Below are 8,486 nucleotides of genomic sequence, written 5' to 3' on the forward strand. Positions count from 1 at the left end.
TTGAAACCCTCGGGGATTTGATGATCCATTACTTCATCTGTGAAGCATAGTGGGTGTGCGGCGCCTCTGTATTGGGCTATATCACGACGCAGCTCAAACGAGCTTTGTCTACTGTGTTCGGCCCGGCCGGATTTACTGTATCTGGAGTGACGATTACCGTCTCGTGCCGTGGGGCGCCCACACGATCCGTAGATCGATCTTGTTTGCCTTGCCTTGTCTTCCAATATATCTTGCAGGTCTGGCGCGTTTTCCCATTCCTTGGTATTTTTTAAGCGGCGCCGGGGTGCGGCTTGAGTGGAGGGCCGAGAGGCCTCTTTGTCGCGGCCACGAGGTGGTCGGTCGGCCGCATCATGCGCTGGTGATGTAGGTTTAGGTGCTTCCTCCTCTAATCGGGGTAGCAACCTGCGCTTTGGGTAGCTCTTGGAGGGGCGTTCGAGTTCATACTCTTTGGCCGCAAGGACTTCAGTCCATCTGTCGGCTAGCAAATCTTGATCAGCTCTAAGTTGTTGCTGTTTTTTCTTGAGGCTGCTCGCCGTGGCCATAAGCCTGCGTTTGAAACGCTCTTGTTCGATGGGATCCTCCGGCACGACAAATTCGTCGTCGTCAAGGCTTGCCTCGTCTTCGGAGGGAGGCATATAATTATCGTCCTCGACCTCTCTGTTTGCCGCTCTCTCATGAGGTCTGGCTTCTCCATCCTCCGGTGCTGAATCTTGCTGGAGGTGGTTGTCTTCGGCACTATCCGGGGTGTTATTTTCTCCCGTGCCAGAATCACTGTTTTTGCTTTGGTGGGATTTAGAGCGGCGCCGCTGACGCCGGCGCTTAGGCTGCTTCTTGGAGGGGTCATCCTCCGCTGTTCCATCGCCATTGCCTTCTTTTGGGGTGTCCACCATGTATATATCATATGACGAGGTGGATTTCCAGTGCCCTATAGGCGCTGGTTTTTGATCATCTCCTGCATCGGCGTCCATACCGTCGATGTCTTTCGAGCCAAAGTTGAGCATGTCGGTTAAATCATCAACAGTGGCTACGAAGTGGGTGGTGGGTGGGCTTTGAATTTCTTCATCATCCGCATCCCAACCTTGCTGACCATAGTCCGGCCAAGGCTCTCCTGATAAAGAGAGAGACTTTAGTGAATTCAGAATATCACCGAAGGGCGAGTGCTGAAAGATGTCCGCGGCGGTGAACTCCATGATCGGCCCAATCGGGTTCGATCGGTAGGGGCGCGGAGGGCTCGGAGTCTGGAGAGGAGTCTGGCTCCTTGGAGTCACGGGCTTCGCAGAGAATAGGGCTGGTGTTCGGCTCGATCGCCATAGAGATTGCAGCCCCCGAGGTGGTGTCCAACCACCCATCCTCGATTGGCGCAGTTGGCTCCGAATTAAGGGGCGGAGCTAATGCGGGTGCGGCCTCTAGGGCACTGTTCAGCGGCAGAGCTAGATCATGCCCATCGTGACAATGTGGCGTGCTCGGCTGCGGCTCAAATCCGTCGAAGATCAAGTCTCCGCGGAGGTTGGCCGTGTAGCTCAAACTTTCAAATCTGACCTGATGGCCAGGGGTGTAGCTTTCGATCTGCTCCCGATGACCAAGCGAATTGGCCCGCAGTGCAAAGCCACCGAATACGAAGATCTGTCCGGGGAGAAAGGTCTCACCCTGGATCGCATCGCTGTTGATGATCGGATAAGCCATCGGGCCTAAAAGTGACGACACAGAGGAACTCTCAATGAAAGCACCAATGTCGGTGTCAAAACCGGCGGATCTCGGGTAGGGGGTCCCGAACTGTGCATCTAGGCGGATGGTAACAGGAGACCGGGGACACGATGTTTTTACCCAGGTCTGGGCCCTCTCGATGGAGGTAAAACCCTACGTCCTGCTTGATTAATATTGATGATATGGGTAGTACAAGAGTAGATCTACCACGAGATCAGAGAGGCTAAACCCTAGAAGCTAGCCTATGGTATGATTGTATGTTCGTCCTACGGACTAAAACCCTCTGGTTTATATAGACACCGGAGAGGACTAGGGTTACACAGAGTCGGTTACAATGGTAGGAGATCTACATATCCGTATCGCCAAGCTTGCCTTCCACGCTAAGGAAAGTCCCTTCCGGACACGGGACGAAGTCTTCAATCTTGTATCTTCATAGTCCAGGAGTCCGGCCGAAGGTATAGTCCGGCTATCCGGACACCCCCTAATCCAGGACTCCCTCAGTCTTTCTTTGAAAAACTCCTTTCAAACACTCCTTTATGCTTTCCAGAAAATTCTACATTATTTCTAATCAACAATATGTAATTCACATATACTTATCAGAAATGCTGTAGTGCTCCCACTCACTTTCTTGTAAATACAGGCTTCACTGCAAGTCTATATAAAACTATATGCTTTGATCAACTCATCAAAGCGTATATTCCAACTCTGAGATGTTTGCACCAGTCCATAGATGGATTGCTGGAGCTTGCACACTTTGCTAGCACCTTTAGGATTCACAAAACTTCCTTGGTGTATCATATGCAACTCTTCTTTAAGAAATCCATTAAGGAATGCAGTTTTGACATCCATTTGCCAGATTTCATAAAATGTGCAATTGCTAACATGATTCGGACAGACTTAAGCATCACTACGAGTGAAAAAATCTCATAGTAGTCAACACCTTGAACTTGACGAAAACTATTTACGACAATTCAAGCTTTGTAGATAGTAACACTACTATCAGCGTCCATCTTCCTCTTGAAGATCCATTTATTCTCAATGGCTTTCCGATCAACCGGCAGGTCCACCAATTCCACACTTTGTTCTCATACATGGATTCTCTCTCAGATTTCATGGACTTAAGCCATTTTGCGGAATCTAGGCTCATCATCGCTTCCTCATAGTTCATAGGTTCGTCATGGTCAAGTAACATGACCTCCAGAACAGGATTACCGTACCACTCTGGTGCGACTCTTACTCTGGTTGACCTACGAGGTTCGGTAGTAACTTGATCAGAAGTTTTCATGATCATGATCATTAGATTCCTCACTAAGTGGTGTAGGAATCACTGGAACTGATTTCTGTGATGAACTACTTTCCAATTCAGGAGAAGGTACAATTACCTCATCAAGTTCTACATTCCTCCCACTCACTTCTTTTGAGAGAAACTTCTTCTCTAGAAAGGATCCATTCTTAGCAACGGATATCTTGCCTTCAGATCTGTGATAGAAGGTGTACCCAACAGTTTCCTTTTGGTATCCTATGAAGACGCATTTCTCCAATTTGGGTTCGAGCTTATCAGGTTGAAACCTTTTCACATAAGCATCATAGCCCCAAACTTTAAGAAATGACAGCTTAGGTTTCTTGCTAAACCATAGTTCATATGGTGTCGTCTCAACGGATTTAGATGGTGCCCTATTTAACGTGAATACAACTGTCTCTAATGCATAACCCCAAAACGATAGTGATAAATCAGTAAGAGACATTATATATCGCACCATATCTAATAAAGTACGGTTATGCCGTTCGGACACACCATTACGCTGTGGTGTTCCAGGTGGCATGAGTTGTGAAACTATTCTGCATTGTTTCAAATGAATACCAAACTCGTAACTCAAACATTCTCCTCCACGGTCAGATCGCAGAAACTTTATTTTCTTGTTACGATGATTTTCCACTTCACTCTGAAATTCTTTGAACTTTTCAAATGTTTCAGACTTATGTTTCATCAACTAGATATACCCATATCTGCTCAAATCATTTGTGAAGGTCAGAAAATAACGATACCCGCCGCGAGCCTCAACACTCATCGGATTGCATACATCAGTATGTATTATTTCCAATAAGTCAGTTGCTTGTTCCATTGTTTCGGAGAACGGAGTGTTAGACATCTTGCGCACGAGGCATGGTTCTCAAGCATCAAATGATTCGTAATCAAGTGATTCCAAAAGCCCATCAGCATGGAGTTCCTTCATGCGCTTTACACCAATATGACCTAAACGACAGTGCCACATATAAGTTGCACTATCATTATTAACTTTGCATCTTTTGGCTTCAATATTATGAATATGTGTATCACTATGATCGAGATTCAATAAACCATTCACCTTGGGTGTATGACCTCAGAAGGTTTTATTTATGTAAACAGAATAACAATTATTCTTTGACTTAAATGAATAACCGTATTGCAATAAACATGATCCAATCATATTATGTTCAACGCAAACACCAAATAGCATTTATTTAGGTTCAACACTAATCCCGAAGGTAGAGGGAGTATGCGATAGTGATCTTATCAACTTTGGAATCTCTTCCAACACACATCGTCACTTTGCCCTCAACTAGTTTATGTTCATTTTGTAACTCCTGTTTCGAGTTACTAATCTTAGTAACTGAATCAGTATCAAATACCTAGGGGTTACTATGAACACTAGTAAAGTACACATCAATAATCTGTATATCAAATATACCTTTGTTCACTTTGCCATCCTTCTTATCTGCCAAGTATTTGGGGTAGTTCCGCTTCTAGTGACCATTTCCTTTGTAGTAGAAGCACTTAGTTTCAGGCTTGGGTCTAGCTTTGGGCTTCTTCATGGGAGTGGCAACTTGCTTGCCATTCTTCTTGAAGTTCCCTTTCTTTCCCTTTTACTTGAAACTAGTGCTCTTGTCAACCATCGACACTTGATGCTTTTCTTGATTTCTACCTTCGCCGATTTCAGCATCGCAAAGAGCTCGGGAATCGCTTTTGTTATCCCTTACATATTATACTTCATCAAGAAGTTCTAGTAACTTGGCAATAGTGACTAGAGAACTCTGTCAATCACTATCTTATCTGGAAGATTAACTCCCACTTGATTCAAGCGATTGTAGTACTCGGACATTCTAAGGACATGCTCACTGGTTGAGCCATTCTCCTCCATCTTGTAGGCAAAGTACTTGTCAGAGGTCTCATACCTCCCGACTCGGGCATGAGTCTGAAATACCAGTTTCAGCTCTTGGAACATCTTATATGCTTCGTGGCGTTCAAAACATCTTTGGAGTACCGGTTCTAAGCCGTAAAGTATGGCGCACTAAACTATCAAGTAGTCATCATACCGAGCTTTGCCAAATGTTCATAATGTCTACATCTGCTCCTGCAATAGGTCTGTCACCTAGCGGTGCTTAAAGGACATAATTCTTTTGTGCAGCAATGAGGATAATCCTCAGATCACGGAGCTAGTCCGCATCATTGCTACTAACATCTTTCAACATAGTTTTCTCTAGGAACATATCATAAATAAAACGGGGAAGCTATATGTGAGCAATTGATGTACAACATAGATATGCAAATACTATCAGGACTAAGTTCGGATAAATTAAAGTTCAGTTAATCATATTACTTAAGAACTCCCACTTAGATATACATCCCTCTAATCATCTAAGTGATCACGTGATCCATATCAACTAAACCATGTTCGATCATCACGTGAGATGGAGTAGCTTTCAATGGTGAACATCACTATGTTGATCATATCTACTATATGATTCACGCTCGACCTTTCGGTCTCATTTTTCCGAGGCCATATCTGCATATGCTAGGCTTGTCAAGTTTAACCCGACTATTCTGCGTGTGCAAAACTTGCTTGCACCCATTTTATGTGAACATAGAGCTTATCACACCCGATCATCACATGGTGTCTCGGCACGATGAACTGTAGCAACGGTGCTTACTCAGGGAGAACACTTATACCTTGAAATTTAGTGAGAGATCATCTTATAATGCTACCGCCAAACTAAGCAAAATAAGATGCATAAAGGATAAACATCACATGCAATCAATATAAGTGATATGATATGGCCATCATCATCTTGTGCCTTTGATCTCCATCTCCAAAGCACCGTCATGATCACCATTGTTACCGGCATGACACCATGATCTCCATCATCTTGATCTTTATCAACGTGTCGTCACATGGTCGTCTCGCCAACTATTGCTTTTGCAACTATTGCTATCGCATAGTGATAAAGTAAAGCAATTATATGGCGCTTGCATCTTATGCAACAAAGAGACAGCCATGAGGCTCATGCTAGTTGCCGATAACTTTAACAAAACATGATCATCTCATACAACAATTTATATCTCATCACATCTTGACCATATCACATCACAACATGCCCTGCAAAAACAAGTTAGACGTCCTCTACTTTGTTGTTGCAAGTTTTACGTGGCTGCTACGGGCTGAGCAAGAATCGTTCTTACCTATGCATCAAAAACCACAACGCGGTATAGTGATTGCTTTTTGATCTTCAGAAAGAACCCTGTTCATTGAATTGGAGAAATAGACACCCACAAGCCACCTTGGTTGAACCAGTCTCACGTAAGCGTACACGTAATGTCGGTCTGAGACGCTTCATCCAACAATACCGCTGAATCAAGAATCAACTAGTGACGACAAGCAATATGTATATACCCATGCCCACGACTCCTTTGTGTTCTACTCATGCATATAACATCTACGCATAGACCTGGCTCGGATGCCACTATTGGGTAACGCAGTAATTTCAAAAAAATTCCTACGCACACGCAAGATCCATCTAGGTGATGCATAACAATGAGAGGGGAGAGTGTTGTCTATGTACCCTCATAGACCAAAAGCGGAAGTGTTATGACAACGCCGTTGATGTAGTCATACGTCTTCATGATTCGACCGATCCTAGCACCGAAGGTACGGCACCTCCCCGATTTGCATACGTTCAGCTCGGTGACGTCCCACGAACTCTAGATCCAGCTGATGTCTAGGGAGAGTTTCGTCAGCACGACGACATGGTGACGGTGATGATGAAGCTACTGACGCAGGGCTTCGCCTAAGCACTGCAATGATATGGACCGAGGTGGAAATCTGTGGAGGGGGGCACCGCACACGGCTAAACAATCAACTTGTGTGTCTATGAGGTGCCCCCTCCCCACGTATATAAAGGAGGGAGGGAGGAAGAGGCCGGCCTAGGAGGAGGCGCGCCAAGGGGGCGGGGGGGGGGCAATCCTACTCCAAGTAGGTTTGGCCCCCCTTTCCTATTCCTACTAGGAGAAGGAGGAAAGATGAGGAGGGGAGAAGGAAAGAGGGGGCTGGCTCCCCAAACCCTAAACCAATTCGGTTTGGGCCTTGGGGGTGTGCCCCACACCTTGTTTGCTGCCCTCTTTCTCCACTAGGGCCCAATAAGGCCCATAGACTCCCCGGGGGGTTCCGGTAACCTCCCGGTACTCCGAAAAATACCCGATACACTTCGGAACCCTTCCGGTGTCCGAATATAACCTTCCAATATATCAATCTTTATGTCCCGACCATTTTGAGACTCCTCGTCATGTCCGTGATCACATCCGGGACTCCGAACTACCTTCGGTACATCAAAACACATAAACTCATAATACAGATCATCATCAAACATTAAGCGTGCGGACCCTACGGGTTCGAGAATTATGTAGACATGACTGAGACTCATCTCCGGTCAATAACCAATAGCGGAATCTGGATGCTCATATTGGTTCCTACATATTCTACGAAGATCGTTATCGGTCAAACCGCATAACAACATACATTGTTCCCTTTGTCATCGGTATCCGGGAGTTGCATAATCTCATAGTCATAGGAACATGTATAAGTTATGGAGAAAGCAATAGCAATAAACTAAACGATCAAAGTGCTAAGCTAATGGATGGGTCATGTCAATCACATCATTCTCTAATGATGTGATCCCGTTCATCAAATGACAACTGTTGTCCATGGCTAGGAAACTTAACCATCTTTGATTAATGAGCTTGTCAAGTAGACGCATACTAGTGACACTCTGTTTGTCTATGTATTCACACATGTACTAAGTTTCCAGTTAATACAATTCTAGCATGAATAATAAACATTTATCATGATATAAGGAAATATAAATAACAACTTTATTATTGCCTCTAGGGCATATTTTGTTTAATAAATATGCAGTCACAACATCCATATGTTTGATAGAAAATTTCATTTTCATGGCTAGTGATACTAAATATCATAAAATTGTTCCACTCATAACAGGAGAATATGTTTCATCATAATCGATGCCGGGTCTCTGCGTGAGCCCCTATGCTACAAGCCTTGCCTTATATCTCACCACCTATTGTTCTCGTTCCTCTTACGAATGAAAATCTATTTTGCTCCCACAGGGAACACATGCTGAGGAGTGGGTATTACTGCAGTAAATACCCCTCTTTTTATGAGCGAGCGGAATTCATCCTCAATTGCTGCCTTCCGTTTTGACCAGTCTGAGTTCTTCATGCACTCTGCCGTGGACTTAGGTTCGCAATCCAAATCAAGCCCTTCTGCAATTCTAGAGGGGAAATAAATGTCAACAACTATAGTCTTTCTAGTATATGATTCTCCTGAGTCAATATAGTTAATGGATATCTCATCAATACTTTTTGATCCTTGGTGATTTCCCTCAACAATTGGATCAAGGTCTTCTGATGTCCTAGCACCAAAATTTGTGCGCACACTCGTGATGTGTTC

Source organism: Triticum urartu, chromosome 6A (assembly GCF_056163025.1).
Source record: "Triticum urartu cultivar PI428250 chromosome 6A, HENAU_Tu73, whole genome shotgun sequence".
In the NCBI taxonomy this organism is placed as follows: domain Eukaryota; kingdom Viridiplantae; phylum Streptophyta; class Magnoliopsida; order Poales; family Poaceae; genus Triticum; species Triticum urartu.